At 36.6% G+C, this 17,673-nt stretch overlaps 1 long non-coding RNA gene across 1 annotated transcript; it reads left to right on the top strand.

The window, feature by feature from the left end:
- The first annotated feature begins 7,797 nt into the window (after positions 1–7,797).
- Positions 7,798–14,385, top strand: LOC104587493 (uncharacterized). The gene is made up of 2 exons (XR_016083148.1): positions 7,798–8,464; positions 14,064–14,385. It is a non-coding gene; the product is annotated as an uncharacterized LOC104587493 (long non-coding RNA).
- The last annotated feature ends 3,288 nt before the right edge of the window (positions 14,386–17,673 follow it).

Raw genomic sequence — 17,673 nt, 5'->3', positions numbered from 1 at the left:
ATCCTTTGCAGGTTGGCTAAAGTAGATTGAGAAGGGGAAAATGGCTCAGTGGGATTGATGATGAGCAGATTTGGGATGGAGGCATGCTCACTGGGAACCGAGGTGAGCTGCCCCGAATCCCTATGAGCTTGAGAGGCCGACTCCACAACCTCTCTATACTCTTGCTCGGCTCTTCCCATCTCGGCAAAATCTTCTGCCGTGGAACTTGACATTGGAATACTAAATGAAAAGGAAAAAGAACTCGACAAACAAGAAAAGAAACTCAGTTAGAGATAACTCACTCGGGACTAGCTAAGAACAAAGATGAACGAACTGGAATGGGGGGCAAACCAAGCTTCAAGGACGAGCTCTCTGACATCAACAGGACCACTCCAAAGAATGAATGTGCAAATGGTCCCCCCTGGGGCCTCTATTTATAGCCGAAATGGGTGGAGGATGAACGACCACAATCAAATGTTTCAACGATTCAGATTTGTGACCATTGGGTTTCTTGAGGTCCCGAATCAGTTTAGCGCATTTTTTAAGTTCGAAAATGGTTAATCGACACTATTTCAAGTTTACGCATGACAGGTGGAACGCTTCATGGAACTCGTCCAAACATATCACCAAACAAGGAGGCAGGGGTAACAAAAGAATCAACACCAAAACAAGCGACGTAGTCAGGTACTTTCTTCACCCGAGCTTAGTTACATCGGATTCAGAAGTGGGGCAAGTGATGAGTGTAAGTCTGACCTCCGACCTACTGAACACGTGGCACGTTTGGTTGAATTGATAGTCTTGCCTTCAGCTTAGAGAACATCGTCTTGTCGTTGTCTCAAAGGATAAGAATCACCTCAGTGACATATAAGTCCATCTTAGACTTCTTAGATAAGCTTGTACATATGGGCTTCACTGACCTCCGGCCTTCGAGGAGATCTCCCTATCGAGACAAGATCCCACCCAAGAGAGCTCCTCCCTAGCATGAAAAGCTCCCTTTCAAGAGAGCTCCATACTCCGACACTTGTCCATCAAGTGACCACCTGGCAACATATGTAACAAGATTGTCAATATGTAAGGTGAACCTACCAAGTAACTGATCTCGGGACCACTTCATGCATTGAAGATATGGAGGACATATCACCACTGCATGTCACAACTATTCACCAAGTGGCTAATGCATGTCTTAGGTGGCTAAACAGGTAACACTGATTAGGCTCCAGGTGCCTGAACCGAATCCCAAGTGTCTCGACCGGATACCAATTGGCTTGAAACAGGCCACAGGTGTCTAGACTGAGCACTATGTGGCTAAGCTCGAGTAACAGGTGACCTGGAAGATCCCTAGGTGTCTTACCTGAGCTCCACCGAAGCAAAGCAACCTCTAGGTGTCCTTCATCTTTCCAACATGTATACACTTTGATAGGTACCCCGGATCCTATTTAAGGGGCGGGTTAGCATTCAATTCATACTTTATGACATAGTGAATTCTCAACCACCCCATAGATTACTCGGTACTGAATTAATCGTCAGAGCTACAAGCCCAAGATATCACCCCGGGCCCTCTAACCTCGTTTCCTTCTTATAGGATATCTCCAAGCTCGTCCAGAGACTTCATCACTTTTGGGGGGCATCAATTTATTGACGATCAAAGTTTTCAAATAAGGAATGTTAGATTTAATGTGCTCCTCGAGACAAAGTAAATTCGGAGCAGTAAATGCAATGTAACTCTCAAGTTTTAGAATTTACCTTTAAAGAGGGTGGGGTGTTCATGTTAACCAACACATAGTGATAATGGGTAAAACACCAGGTAAATTTAGGCACATTTAGGTCATTTGTATGTCACATTCAAGTGTTTGTGGAGAAAGCTTGAGATCCACTCTTTGATAGAGTGGGCAAATGGGATGATTGCATTGCAAGATGGCTGTCATTAAGTACACGCGGTGCAGCTCGGTTGTGTTTCTTCTTATGCCAAATCAGATTGTCAAGGTGTGTTTCCTTTTACACTTAGTTCATCTTGGATGTTAGATTGGTCCTCAGCAAGCATTGTCAAGGGAGATCAGACTAAGTATTTATTATTTGTTAAGGACACCCAAGGTGTTGCCAAGTCTTCCGATGTCTCCACGGGTCACAATCTTGTTGGTGGCAAGTTAAACCCTCATCACTATCAATTATCTTTCACAAAAGATTCAAAACATTATTAAAATTCAACATACGAGCCATAAGTTCATATGCCTTACAACAATTTAATTATACGCACTCAGGTATTTTAGTAAATTCAATATATAGGTCAAGGTGGGTTGGGTTTAGCCTAATACCATATCTTACTTGTACTCATACATGTTCCAAAATATCAAAACCCATCATTGCCCCAAAATCCATTTTTCAAATAAAAAAATTGCCTCATTGAAGAAGGTATGGTTAGGGGTGCAAGTCAAGTGGGCTGGGTCGGGTTTATAGTCAACCTAGACCAAATCCTATGATTTGGGCCTAAGGCTCGAGCCAAAGAGCAAGCCCAATCTTCCCAACCCGAGCCCAACCTACATTCTAATTTGATGCACTTGGGTTGGCTAGTGAACCCTCTCTAGAAGCAAGGTTCAAAATATCGATATGCTTGATACGTTGGTAGAGGCGTATCGGGTAGTATTGATATATATTTTTTTTATTTTTTTTTTCAAATTTGGTTTAGAGGGGCCGGTTTAAGTTTCGTCCACCCCATAAACCGGTCGAGACCTCGAAACACCCCTGTAAGGGCGTATTGGGAAGCCTCCGATACGGCCCAATATGTATCAAAACTTTGAACATTGTCCAAAAGTATTTGTATGTATGCATTTATGCAAATATGTATACATATATGTATGTATATATGTGAATATGTATACAAATATGTATGTATATATGTAAATACATATCTATATATGTATGTATGAATGTGTATGGTTGGACTAGGCTTGGGTTGGGACAAGGTCAAGTTGGGTTCGGGCTACCTAAGGGCTAGGCCCAGGCCCAGGCCCAGCCTTAAAAATAAAAAAAAAAAGCCTGAATTCTTGGGCTTGAGTTGAGTCGATTTGGGCTCAGGTTGGGCCTACTAAGTAGCACCCCTAGGTATGGTGGCTACATGTCAAATAGGGTGGAAATTGCCATCTCAATCTTAAACCCTAAATCTTAAATTTTAAACCCTAAACCCTAAAACATAGAGTGTAACTCTAAACTCCTAAATCCTTAAATCCTAACCTAAACCATAATGCATTTGGTTGGATTATGTGCACTTGTGCAACTCTAGTAGGTTAGGTTAGGTTAAGTTCAACCCTGACCAAATCATTTACCAAAAAAAAACCCTGACCCAATCTAATGATTTTGGGTACTTTCATTCATGTTGATATCAAGTTGAGCTAATTCCACTACTTTTTGTTGAAATGTTATAGTTTTATACACTCTAAGATTAGATTAATGTTAATTAATTCTAACAATATGGCACCAAAGAAGCAATTTATTGCAAATTGAATGGTCTAGGACTAAGGACAAATTGAAAAGGACATGGATTGAAGTAGTAGGAATTATTTACACTCAAAACATGATTCATGTATCCAACACTTACAGTTTGGACAAGGCTTAGATGATGATGATTGTATATGCATAGACAAAGTTATGATGTTTTAAGGATATAACATTATAAAATTTGTCTTAAAATTGTGAATACACCTATCCTATGTATATACTATATAAAGTAGATGTTTGCCTTGGTGTTGATGTAGTTCATAAATTTTAAGTTTGATTATATAATGTTAACTTATATTTTTACCATTTACCATGCACATGTGCTTAGCAGATGCCATTACACTAATCTATAACATATAAGCCAGAAACTTGCCTTGATTTTGTTGCAAATCATAATAAGTTAAAATTTCACAACACAAGGGTAACTTATATATTTACAATTCACTTGCACATGTGCATAGTACATACTTCTACATTAGTAGTATATAAAGTGAATACTTGTCTTAGTTTGGTACTAATCATAAAAATTAAATCTGAATACCATATATCATATATGATTAATGCTTACTTGCACAAGTGCATAATGTATACTCTTACACTAATACATATAAAATATAAATACACTAGAAGAACCCCATGTGATGCACAAGCTAGTGTTAAAAGATAACCATATTTTATAAGGGAGTAATTACATGTTTCATAATAAAAGGAAAATGAAATGATTGTACATACCATATTTTATTTTATTTTTTAATTTTTAAATAAATAACCACAAAATTCTAAAGGGATAAGGAAGCAAAAGTGAGTAGGTTGACATGGACAATTACATTTTCAAATATATAAGATCTTCTTCAATTTCAAATACCAACGTATCAAATCTTAGCCTACCTATCACCTATGGTGTGTTCATATCAAATTAAATTGCTAGATGTAGGGGTTGTTCTTTAATGTGGATAAGAAATCGGTGGGTGTAAAGTAGTCCACGTCACACCACACCACTGTGGTAGAGATGAATCCACACCACACCACAATCCATAGTTGTTATAAATCGTGGACAAATTGTGTAGAACGGTTTAGTCCACACCCTATAGTGGCGTTCTATAGGCGCGGACATCCACACCACACATTTTGATTTTATGTATCTCATACAATTTATGAAGTGATCAACACAGTTGATCATAAATGACTAATTTGTTACACTTTATATAATCAATAAATTAATATTAACCAATAAATATTTATTTTAATATTCATATAAAAAGTATTATTTATTGATAAAAAACTTTAAAAGATTACTATTTAAATAAATGAAATAACAAATTATTGTAAATGAGTTTCCCCTTGCGGTGGAGCACAACAGCAGAGGATAGTTTCCCTTGAGTAGACGATGATGGAGAAGAGCTTGCAATAGTAAAATGGTGTAGGGCAAAATGAGAGGTGATGTACTATATCAATAAGAATGGAAAATAGGTGTGGACGGAGTGCAAGCACAATAAAATAATGTTAAGAAATTTTGAGGTGTGGATAGGGGCCAGTCCACGTATTTTGGACCAATCCCATCCACACCAAACCGGACATTGTTTTTCATCTCATGGAGTGGACCAAAACGGTCCATCCACGAGATGAACATAATTTCAAACACCCCCATAGTGTGCTAAAATCATTTTTGTGTCAAAAGTCAAATTGCTTTTTTGTGTCAAAAGTAAAATTATTTTTGTGACCCTTTGCATAGAATCATAACATCATAGAGGGAAGTAAAATCAATGGAAAAAATAAAATAGAAATTATTAATTTTAATAATTATTATTTATTATCATAATTAATGGTTGTTATAAGAAAAAATATTATACCACCCTATATGCTATACTATAATTTAACCATTCAATTTACGTTGGGGCTTTTTTATTATAGGAAACAAAAACTCACCCTATCATTTATCAAATCGAAAAAAACTTACCCTACTGTTTGAAAAAATTACTACTCTTTTTTTTTTTATAATAGACAAAATCTTCCCCTACCGTTAACATGCCCTTATACTCCATTGGTACGGATGTTACACACGAATTATATAATTTTGGATAAATTATAAAGACCCCCCTTGTACTATGTGGTCAGTGACAAAATCCCCCCTGTACTTTTTTTTTGCGACAAAAACCCCCTGAACTTTAGCTGTTAAACAAAGACCCCATTGGCCATTAAGAAAATAGAAAAAGTGTTTCTCAATTACTATCAGAATTCTGTACCTTTCACTGCATTTAACAAAACAGTGTTGTTAAGATCCTGTAAAGAGCAGAAGAAATATGCATATTTCAGAAACTATCAGGAATAAAAACCAAAGAGGGGAGAGAAAAACAGATTGAGAAACCCACATTAAACAGGGTATGGGATTTGATAACAGGAACTATAGAGTAATAAAATTTCTAGCCCATTTCCAGTTAAACGATATCATAATGTGTACTTAAATTTAGATGGAAAATGAAATCGATAGCCAGTAGATAGAACTTACCAGATTGAGCATAGAAGCATGATCCTAGCTGCAAGTCCCATAGTCACATTTCTCTGGTGGCCACCAGTCCATTGTGGCACAAATAAAATCATGGTCTATCCTCCCAATGGAAGCGCTTCCATTAATTAAGACAGTACCTTCAATAGTTCCACCTCCTGATACATTCTGTGACACCACTGTTATTGAACTGTAAATACAGAAACCCACCCAGAAGTTGAAACCGAGAACCCATTACGGGATTCAGAGTTTCAATCAATGCTGAGGATTCTAATCCTTCTCAATCCCCATGAAAGCACAAAACTAGTTGAGTCTAAAGCTGGACATTGGAGGAAAGGAAGAATGGTAACTGATTAGCAAGGGAGATGTCCTTTGCTACTGTAACTCGGGGCTTGGTCACCAAGGAGAAATAAGGTGAGAAAACGTATAAAACACGAAAAGAGGGTTAAAATTGTCAGAATAGTTATTACAAGAGTAGTGTGGGGATTAAAAAATATTGCAATGGACTTTTCATCTTTTTTAACGGAAGGCTAAGGAAGGGGGTCTTTGTCTCACGGTCATAGTATAGGGGGATCTTGTCGCAAAACAAAGTATAGGGGGTTTTTGTCACAGACCCCATAATACAGGGGGTCTTTGTAATTTACCCTATAATTTTTCTTAATACCAAAACTACTCATTTTCGGTCAATTTTATCCTTCATTGTTCTTTAAACATTCAAAATAAACCCCAATGACAATTCCTTTTTTTTTTTTTAATCTCCCACACCTCACTTTGGCTGTTTGGGAGTTGATAGAATGGCAACAAATGGTTTGCCCACAACAAACAAGAGGCAGGTGAGAGTTTTGTTTCCTATAAAATAAAGAGTAGAGAGGGTATTGTGTATTCAGAATGGTGGAGGACATGACTATTTATAGGAATTGAAAATAATTCAATTGTCCAAAATACCTTAAAAACTAGTTGTCTTTTTAGTTGTTGGGAGGGGTATTTTGGCCATTTATCATTTTACCCAAATGCCCCCCAAACTAGCTATTATATAGCTATTAGAGAGGTATTTTTGTCATTTTTCTCCCCTAAAGCCAAAATACATAAATACCCTCTATATAGTTGTTTATAACTGTTGGGGGTATTTCTATAACCCCCCCCCCAAAAAAAAGGTAAAACTAGCGAGCAATTGTGTAGTGCCATGCCAAACCATGGACTTGAAACCCCAAGCTTAGCACGACCCATAGAATCGTGACGGGCCATGCTGAATCGATCCAAAATCGTTTTGGGTCGTGGGTAACACAACCCAATTTACACCTCTAAGCAAGGTTTTTAAAACTAAACCAGACAACAAACCGGTCAGGGGTTTGGTTCCTGGGTTGAACAGTTTGACCGTTCGAATTGAATGGATGGCCCACTCTAACAAAAAAATAAAAATAAATAAAAAACGGCCAAAACCATTAAACAGTTCAAACGGTTTGACTACCCAAATCAGCAGTTTGCTGACCAAATCAATGGTTTTTGGCAAAATAATAATTATGGGATAAAACGGAATTGGTTCCCGATTTTTCAGGTCCGATCGTCCGGTTCGGTCCTGTTTTGAAAACCATGCCTCTAAGTATTTAACACAGATTTTTTTTTATTCAAAAAGCACTCTGTAGTCTGTATTCGCTTGCATTGACACTTGTATAAACCAAATGAACGGTGGGTATGGATTCCAGTGTGATCCTAATAAACCAGATAAAATGGTGGGCCCATTCACGGTAAGTTAGTTGTTGGTCGTTAAAAACGACAAACTCTTCTCTTGATGATCGATGCGTGATTGCGTGTGTGGCATCGAATTCCTTAATCCATCAACTTCTCTGTTTTCGTAACATCTGATCATTCGTTAGTCGTTACAAGCAGTTCCGGTTCCAGACTCAGCAACTGACGTCGAGAGAGAAACTTCCGAGCTTGACTCTTCTATGTTTCTCCTCCAATCCTTTCCTTCCATCACCAGTTATGCTTACACGGTCGACGATGGTTCCCTGTCCGGAAGCCCTTCTGCGCTTTGTTTTCTCTCTGACTCTGTTGTCCGCTGCGGCATTCGCATCCTCACCCTTCCCAATCTCTAATGGCACTACGGTCTTCGATCTCCTCCCCCAATTCGGGCTGCCGAGTGGACTCTTACCCAGCTCGGTGAGGAACTTCTCTTTCGCCAATGATGGAAGGTTCGTCGTCGAGATGGAGAAACCTTGTTCCATTCAGTTTGACTACTTGGTTTACTACGAACGGAAGATCACCGGTACCCTCAAGTACGGTTCGATCACAAATCTCAAGGGAATTAGAGTCAAGCGTTTGTTCTTGTGGCTCGACGTTGAGGAGATCAGGGTGGATTTGCCGCCGTCTTACTATATATATTTTCAGGTCGGCCTCATCAATAAGAAGCTTGACGCCGGCCAGTTTCGGACTGTGCATCCTTGCCAGAATGGGGTTTCATGTGAAGGATCCTGGAAAGATCTTCTCAAGGTAAAATTTTTCCTTTCCCCCTGCTCTTCGGCTATATTTCTTGGTTTTTTTTCTTTAAATTTTAGTTTGTTCGTATTCGAGGCATTGAGTCTTCTGTTTCTATTAGGGAATATGGGTGGTTGAAATAAGATGGAAGGAGTTTGAATTGGATTAGGATAAGTTTGATCTAGAGATTGTGTTAGATTGGGTTTATGTTTCTCATTCATCTCCTTCTCTCATAGCCTCTGCGTCTGCTGTTTTGAGCTTATAAAAGCGCATGGGGTCACATTCTCACTCCAGGACTCGTTAGACCGAGCCACCGTGGCAGAGAATCCCCAGAAACTCTAAAACTTGTCTATCTTCCTTCAGTCGCCATCGACCTATATTCGGTTTCCCATTTACAGCTTGGTTGCAACGAGTTGCAGGGGAACGGAAATGAAAGAGAGAACGGAAGAGAGGAAAGGGGAGAAAAGAAGGGAAGAGAGAGAAAAAGAGGGAGAGGATTGATCCACCAAAAAACTAACTCGAGCTTCTAATTAGTGCGGTTAATATAGTTGGTATTACAACCATTACAACTGGACTGGCAGACTAGCCAACTGCTTAACAGACCAACTTTTGAACTGAAATAAGTTTAAAAATAACTATATTCCAGGCAATTCAAAAACGACCCCTTCTTCAGTTGCAGCTGCAAGCTGCAACTGTAACAGAAACATGCTCCTTTGCAACACCACCACCATCATCACCTGCTTTCCCTCTCAATCTCTCTTGTCAGCGTTGCCTCATCGTCAAAGAGGTTCACAATAAGGAGTTGGTATTTTGTTTTTGAAGAAGGACGAGAGAAAGGAAGAGAAGAGAAAAAGGGATACAGGGGAGATGGGGGACACAATGAAATCTTTAGAGAACAGAACACTGGATTCAGAAAGAGAAAAAGACATACGTGCTGCACTGGATGAGATGAAACCAATGAAATCAAGACATGCAACTGTGACTCTGTGAGTGTGGATGAAATGCTCAAGGCCCTGCAATGTACAACTCGGGAAAAGGATAAGAAATTGGAAGAAGAGGATGATGCGTTTATAAAGTCAATTGTTTTCCAAGGTTCATTTTATTCGAAGAATTCATGATGAGGATGAAGTTGTGGATGATGACAACAATTTAAATCTGCTTTCAACTGATACTGGTGCACAAAATGATTCCAAAAGAAGGAAAGCTTCAGAACATCTGGAAAACCAATGGATTCATTGAAAAAATGCATTTTTTTTACAGCTCTTTCATTGGTAGGAGTGTAGTGTGGCTGTGAAATTGTCCAGTTGGGGTTCAAATTATATGGACACTCATTCCTTAGTACTTGCTATAATGTCTTCTTCACCATGGTGACAACAGCCAGATATTAATCTTTTTCTCTACCAATAAAAAAGTAGGCAGACGGCAGACCATGCATGTTATTCCATGTAATACTTTTGATCTTTTTTGATGGCTAACCTCAAGTTGGATCAATCATCAAGAAAAGCTCAAGTTGGATCAATCATCAAGAAAAACTCAAGTTGGATCATATTTTTAAAAATGAGAAGTGCATTATGTTCTATCCTTGTAGGTTTAACTCATAAACGGGTTAAATTATTTGAACTATAAACATCATAGCTACAAAATACAATATGCCACTTGTCAAATTACCTATTAAAACATCAAATTCAAGGTTAACTCATCCAAAAATAACAAGAAGCTAGGCAAAGAACACTCTGGTTGCATGTGTTTTTAAAGTATGCAATGGTTAATTTGGATATAAGAATCTTGTCTTTGTTAATTTTGGTTGTGCATGATTAAATTTTGGGTAACAATTTAAGGCTTTCAAATTAAGATAGAAAGTTTTTTTTCTTTTAATGGACCAATCTTCTCAAGAATAAAGGGTGAATCTTTCTTCTCTCACAGAAGCACCTTGCTTGACCACGAGAATAATGAAGTCATTTTTAAGTTCCATGCAAACCAATGTGTACTAATTAGATTATTGCAGAAGTTTCATTAGATGAAACAAATTGTGGTTTTGCCTGATTTGATTCTTAGGTAATCAAGAAACAGTATGTACGCTGAGTGGCCTTAGCTGAGATGGATAGAACAATGGGATCATTGATGTGCTATCTAGGGAAACTCATCATGATTTGAAGCTGATTGGTAAATGAGGAGAAAGATATTCATATTGTTTAGTCAAATGTGAATGAAAAACATTGATGGAATGAGTTGGGAGTGCCCAAATGCAGGATGAAGAGGCTTTAAAACAAGTGTGCGAAAAACAAATTAATGTGGATAGGAGTACTTTGAAGTTGTTCCAACACATGTTGATTATGTGCAGCTTTCATAGACACAAAGGAGTGGTAGAACAGAATCTTGATTAATCACTTGTTTCCAACGACCCTTGAGTATTAGCAGATTGAGCTGAACATTCTAGTTGCAATGTTTGTATGATATTCTTATCATGTTTCATTTGAGGTGCTCCTTTTTTAACATTACCTTTTGTGGTAGGAGACAGGAGGTAAAAGATGGAAGAGTATGACAGAGGGAAGAACAAACCATTAATTGTTCTACCTTCTGCTTGCTACAAAATTAGGAATTGTAGCAACATGCTAAGAGTCAAGGAGGTGTCCTTTTAACCAAGTTTGATATCAGAGGATTGAAACATCTTATTCTGCAATCCATTTATAGCATGCTTTTAACTATGATACATCTCTCTCTAATATATAAAGAAGGATTTGTACTAAAAAGAAAAGATAGAATTGATATCTTATTTGTTAGTGTGTAAATAAAAAGAGTGTCACCCTTCATCATCATCTAACCATTACTTCTGACACTAAAATATCAGAGATTAATTCTGGAGTCAAATGGTCGGTATTTTAGTGAAAATGTGGTAAACGATATTTGAATGATACTGGAGAGGACTCCCGCAAGTCCTAGAGTAGTTCTAGGTCCGTGTTGAGTGATTCCATGTTCTATTTTATTTTCTTTATTTATTATTTCTCTATCTTCTCTCCGATCTGCAAGAAGCCATTAAAGCCATCAAGAAACCTCAAATTCTTCATAAAGAGTTCATTCAACACCCCTAAAGGATGAAATTTGATCCACGTATGTTTGTCTTTAGATTAAAATCTGAAAATTTCTTCTTCAGCTATTTTCATCATTTTGTACAAAACCATCTCTAATTGCTATCATATCTGTACGCCCTCTATAGATTTTCATCATCCTTTCTCCTACCATATTTCATCCTGGCACTCCATCTAAACGTCTAGTTTGTGAAATTTTGACATTTTTTTCCACAAAGGGAAGTGCTCAGGATGCTTTCAAATTAGATTGCTTATACTGCCCATCATTCTAAATATTTCTAAAAGTTTCATTAGAAATTCCATCTCTGCTTGGTTTTTAGATTTTCTATTTTTTTCATCTCAAATTGAAGATAAAACTTGTAGATCTCAGCAGATCTCAGCAAGCTCATCTAGAACCTTTCTAACTCCTAATAATCATTTCATTTAATCCTAACATCATCTCTAAACTCTTCTTATTCCATCAGTAACTTTCTGTTTTCATCTTTGGGTCATTCCAATCTTACATCAATTGGTATAGGAGCAGATGGTCCTAAGTAACTATAGCTATTGTTCTTATGCTAGACTTTGGAAAACCATAAGCTGTGTTGCTCTTGGAGAAACTAGAATGAAGCATTCATTGCAAATCCTAGGTGATGGATCTCTGTAATGGTGTAAGATAATCATGATGCCTTCAAATCCAAATTCTGTGTCCTTTGTTTGTCTGTAGGCCAGTATTTGTGCTGCGGAAGTTTTGGGGTTTTGAGAGCTCATGCAAATCTTGATATGAGAAGGCTGGTCATCTTTCTGAAGTGATTATAATAAGATACTCTGAAATCCCTTACAAGAAATACATCAATCCTGCTAGGCTCTCGTTTTCAAGACAATCTTATTGAAGCCTAGTTTGATTTCCCCTTCTTTAGGTAAAACTATTACCTCATTGATTGGCATACTTTTAGGGGGCAACTAAACCACTGAATGTTCAACTAGGATGGTGACCAGGTATTGCTGGAGTTCCTTTCCTTCTTACATTCTTTTTTCTTTCCTTTCGCTTTTTCTAATTTGGTTTGGAGAAGAACAATAAGCTCTATCCATCATTATATAATATGAAAAATAGGTGCAACTTTTTTTTTTTTTTACATTTATAAATGTTTCTAGGTGTTCACCAGTTTCCTTTTTTCTGACAAAAATGGCCTTAGCCAAGAAACTCTGTATGTGTATGTGTGTCTATTTGGGGGTGGGAAGAGATTACATATCCAACCATTGTATAAGAATGTTAATCATACATAGCCTACTTGGTTGTTTTGATTTAACCTTTGAACCATTGAAATTTGGACTTACAATTTGACAGAAAACATGACTCTTGATAGAGTGCAATGGGTGGACAGGATTCATGTGCTGAACCCAAGTAGTTAATCCTAATGTTGAGCTTGAACGATAGAAATTGTAGTTTTATTTATTCATCAGATTTTCACAATATGCAACACTTCTGTAGGTTACATATATTTCAACTTGGAGTTAAGGGGGGTATTTTCCTTGTTGGTTAATCCTAACCACCCATGTCTTTAATCATTCCAATTTCCAAATGCCGAAGCATTACTGTTTGTTAGCTAATGCTGTAATTGATATAATGTGGATAGTATGATGGTTGTGCATGTAGGAATTATAGAAACTGTTGCAGATACTGATGATTTGGGTGCATGGCATTCCTTCTTTGTATTATATAATTTGGGTGAATATGTAGATTGAATAGACATGACAAGTGTTTAAGTTTTTTAATTATAGATCAGTTTAGTCCCTTCTGCAGAAAATTACATTAATCTGCAGTATGTTTTATATGTGAAACGGTTGCAATCATGCATGACTGATAGTTATTGTTAGTTTCTATCAAATGCATGACTGATCCATGTGTTCCAATGTTAAAATTAGTAAAGGAAAGGTTTATAGACTCATTGAGAACCTTAGGATAGATATCTATATGACCAAAATTGTATTAATGGTCAAGAGAAGTGTGTTCTGCATTCAACACCTTAAATGATGGCATAGTTCAGTAATTTTGGTGAAACTACATCAATTTATTCCCTATTATCATGGATTAGAAGCAGCAGTGATTGCTGAGGTACGAATTGGTGTTTGCAAAGATTTGCCTATTTTTCTTGTCTATTTCAATTATGTTGAGATGCTTGAACCTAAGTAATGTTCTTTGTTTACAGATTATAGATCATTTCATTTCATTTATGTTTAGCTGCTTGAACCTAAGTAATGTTCTTTGTTTACAGATTACAGATCATTTCATTTCATTTATGTTTAGCTGCTTGAAACCTAGAAATGTTTGTTATTTTCCCATTTGTTTCTTTCCATGAGCCCCCACCAAATTTTACTAGGCTTCAGGTCTGATTCAGACCTTTTTTTGTCCTTGTAAGTTTGTTATGCAAGTCAGTAATATCTAAGTCCTGTCATTTTCTGATATACTCCCGAAATTGTTAACAATAGACCTTTTTTTGTCTATTGTGCCATTTTACTTGGTTAACAAGAAATTGTTATTTTTGCAGGTGCCAACTCCTTTTAACGAAGTTACAATGCTACTCACGGAGTAGAGAGGAACTAAATCATATTCCCATCAAGAGCAGTAGGTATAAATTATCCAATCACTAGCATTATCATGCTAGCTTCAGAGGATTGCCAACCAGAAACCAGTTTAAAAGTATAATATGTATATAGGCCTTCAGTTGACATGGTTTCAGTGATCAGTATTCAAGTCTATGTGCTGAAATCACTCCCACCATGACTGTTAAGGGGACTGCTTAAAATGCAATCAAAAGTTCAAAAAAGGTTAAGATAAATGCCCTTAAAGGGTACATCTTATTTTACCAAGTACCAGAGTTTCCTCTAATGGTGTTTCAGTCACTTATACGAGTCTCATCTCCAGGCCAAGTTTTAGTTTCCAACCCCTTTCTGTAATTTGTTTAAAGAGAGGAGAAAAAGAAAACTGACAAGGTTTTTAAATGGGCCTTACATGATAATATGTATTACACGTGTCAAAGATATGAAAAAGTAGAAAAGCATGTTTCTATCCAGCAGAGCTCATAACTGTTTTATTATTTTATATTGGGTAAATTACCTTGTACTTTGGGAGTGGTGACAAATAGGTACCTGAACTTTCAATTGCAACACTTGATTATCCTGTACTTTTAAAAATTGACACTTGGGTACATCCGTTAATATTCCGTCAGTCAAACATTACATAATGCCAAAAAAACCCTTCTTGTGTATTTCTGAGATCATTCTTAAGTAACCAAATGTCTACCCATGATGACATTCTAACATGGACAGCTGGATAACATATTCAAAATTTTCGATGTCAACATTTTCTGGTGATGATTCTACTATGTAGAATGATCTAAAAACATACACAAGAAGGGCATCTTTTAGATTATGTAATGTTTAACCGACAAAATACTAATAGATGGACCCAAGTGTCTACTTTTAAGAGTTAAAGGTACTCAACTATTGCAATTGAAAGTTTATGTTACTCATCTGTCACTATCCCCAAAGTATAGGGTACCTATCTATAAGTTACCCTTTTATATTTTCCTTTTTAGTTGCTACTTGGCCTTTGTTCATTTTTTAGGTTAAACAAGGGTCAATAAATTGGTCAACGCAAGAGTTGATCAAGTCACATGCATTCATATTGTAGTATTGGTGGGTCCCATGGGAAAAAAATGATTCCTGCTTGCAATTAAGTATTACCCTCTACCCATTTGCATTAATAACTTTCTTGTTTATTGGAAAAATTATTAACACATGATGGGACAATATTGTCCCTTGAATAATGATAGTTTTTATGGATAAAATGGTCATTGTCTAATCTTACTTAAAAAATGAAAGAATAATAGTAAATTCACTTTTGCTCATTCAATGACGTCCCAAGATTTTTTATTGGGCCAGCTGGATCTATTAATCCATGTCAGAGTTGCTTGTCCCAACGTTTAAATGAGAAACTATTGGTTAGACAAACGCCATAACCAATCGTTTCTCATTTAAACGCATTGGGACAAGCAATTCTGACATGGATTAATAGATCCAGCCGGCCCAATAAAAATCTTGGGGCGGATGAATGGCTCCTTGAGAATTGGGCATGGGCTATTCAGTGGGCTGTGAAAGCAATGATAAGGTTTCAGACAGCAATAAAATACATGATACCCGCACCTTTTTTAATAGGGCCCACGAATTTATAATCTTATCATTGATTCCACAGCCCGCTAAAAGTACAGCAATGTATTCAGCTAATTCGTAAAGTGAATGTACCTCGAAATTATTTTCTCATACCAATTTTTTGGGACCCTCATGGAAATACCCAATTTTTTGGAAAACATGTTAGCTAGTGATGAACACATCAGATGTTGAGTATTTTTGTTTTGTTTTTTTTTTTTTTTGTGTCTCAGGTGCTCTCCCAGTTTAGAAAGTTACATATCCTTTGAAATTTCAAGAAACGCTCCAAAGCTGAGAGTGACCGTTTCTTCAGAAAATAGGCTTATCAAAAAACATTTTCAATTATCCGCTGATATAACAAGAAGATAAAAGGCGTAAATGGGCAAATTAAGGAAAGGGTTCCTCTTTCCAAACACCCACTTAAAACCCACTTTTAACTCTGACAGTCAAGTCAGTTACGTTGAGCTATCTAGAGAGTAGTTGGATATTCAATGAATTAAGTGTAACCTGCCCCTTATATAGGATTCGGGATGCCTATCAGAGTACATTCTTGTGGGATAGAGCTTGGTCTCGGTGGAGTTCAGGTAGGACACCTGGGGCTCAGTCAAGACACCTCGGCCACATAGTGCTTGGTTCCGGCATATATGCAAGGTTTAAAATATTGTAATATATAGGCTGATACATACCATTTTCATAAGAAACCGATACATGGAACATGTAAAATTCATGTGTTCCGTTTCTTTTCGTATGTATTGACCGGTACAGGCCCATATCGAGCCGTTTTGGATTTGTACCAGTCGATACAAACCGAATCGTTTCGGTTTCCCTTGTTCAATTAATCTATATTTAATACCAAATCTCTTTCATTAATTTCTTTTATTACTTATCTATTTAAGTCTAACTTCTTCATTAATTAGTTAATTACTCTTATATTTAAAGCAAATTTAAATTTAAATATGAATTTTAGCACCTAATTGCATATCTCTCATTAATTCTATTAATTAATAACTCTCTCTTTCTCTCTCTCTCTCTCTCTCTCTCATTAATTTCGTTTTGTTAGTGTAAAAACTACAAATATTAACAATAGAAAAACTCCCTTGTCACCAAATTTTAATGCACATAATATCGTCACTAAACCAATCTGATTTTTTTTGCTGTAATTACATGCATTTTTAGTTTTAAGTCAATTGTTTTTCTTTTCTTAGTGGTGCTTATTAATAAATGCTGAAATTAATTATTAAAATTTATATATTAATAAATATTAAGATAATTATATCGATTATTTGAAAATTGATGTATATACATTCATATTTTAGTTTTTTTTTTGTTTTTTTTCACATTTTAGTTATTCCATCATTTTTCAATGGCTACTATTATGTATCGATATGTCACATTTTATATAAAAGTTAAAATTATGGTTTTTTACATTTAAATGATTTATTTACAATCATATAAAACTTGTAAGCATTGTTAATAATATATATTTTATGATTTATTTGAATTTTTTAACATATTTATGTGTATCTTGATTTTTCGTATGTATCCATGCGTATCCAAAACGTATCCTGATATGTTTCTTAAAATTGTCTTTCTGATACACTTTGTGTTTCCGATACTTTAAACCTTGCATATATGACCCGATTTAGGCCATTTGGTATCTGATCGAGACACCTGGAACCCGACCTAGCTACCTGGAGCCTAATCAAGGCTACTTGTTAAGCCACCTGTTGCATGTGTCGGCCACTTGGTGCTTAGCTGTGACATGTTATGGCGATCTATCCTCATGTTTCCAATGCATGAAGTGGGCCCGAGACTGGCTACTTGGCAAGTTATCTTACGTGTCAATGATCTTGTTGCATGTGCTGCCGGGTGGTCGCTTGATGGACAAGTATTGGAATGTGGGCCTTCTTGTGGAGGTCGGAATTGCCTGCACATATGAGATGAGTTTAA

The sequence above is a fragment of the Nelumbo nucifera genome, chromosome 2 (assembly GCF_055504915.1).
Source record: "Nelumbo nucifera cultivar China Antique chromosome 2, China Antique-T2T, whole genome shotgun sequence".
NCBI lineage: Eukaryota > Viridiplantae > Streptophyta > Magnoliopsida > Proteales > Nelumbonaceae > Nelumbo > Nelumbo nucifera.
Note: the sequence above shows the minus strand (reverse complement) of the source record. Positions and strands in the feature narration are given on the sequence as shown.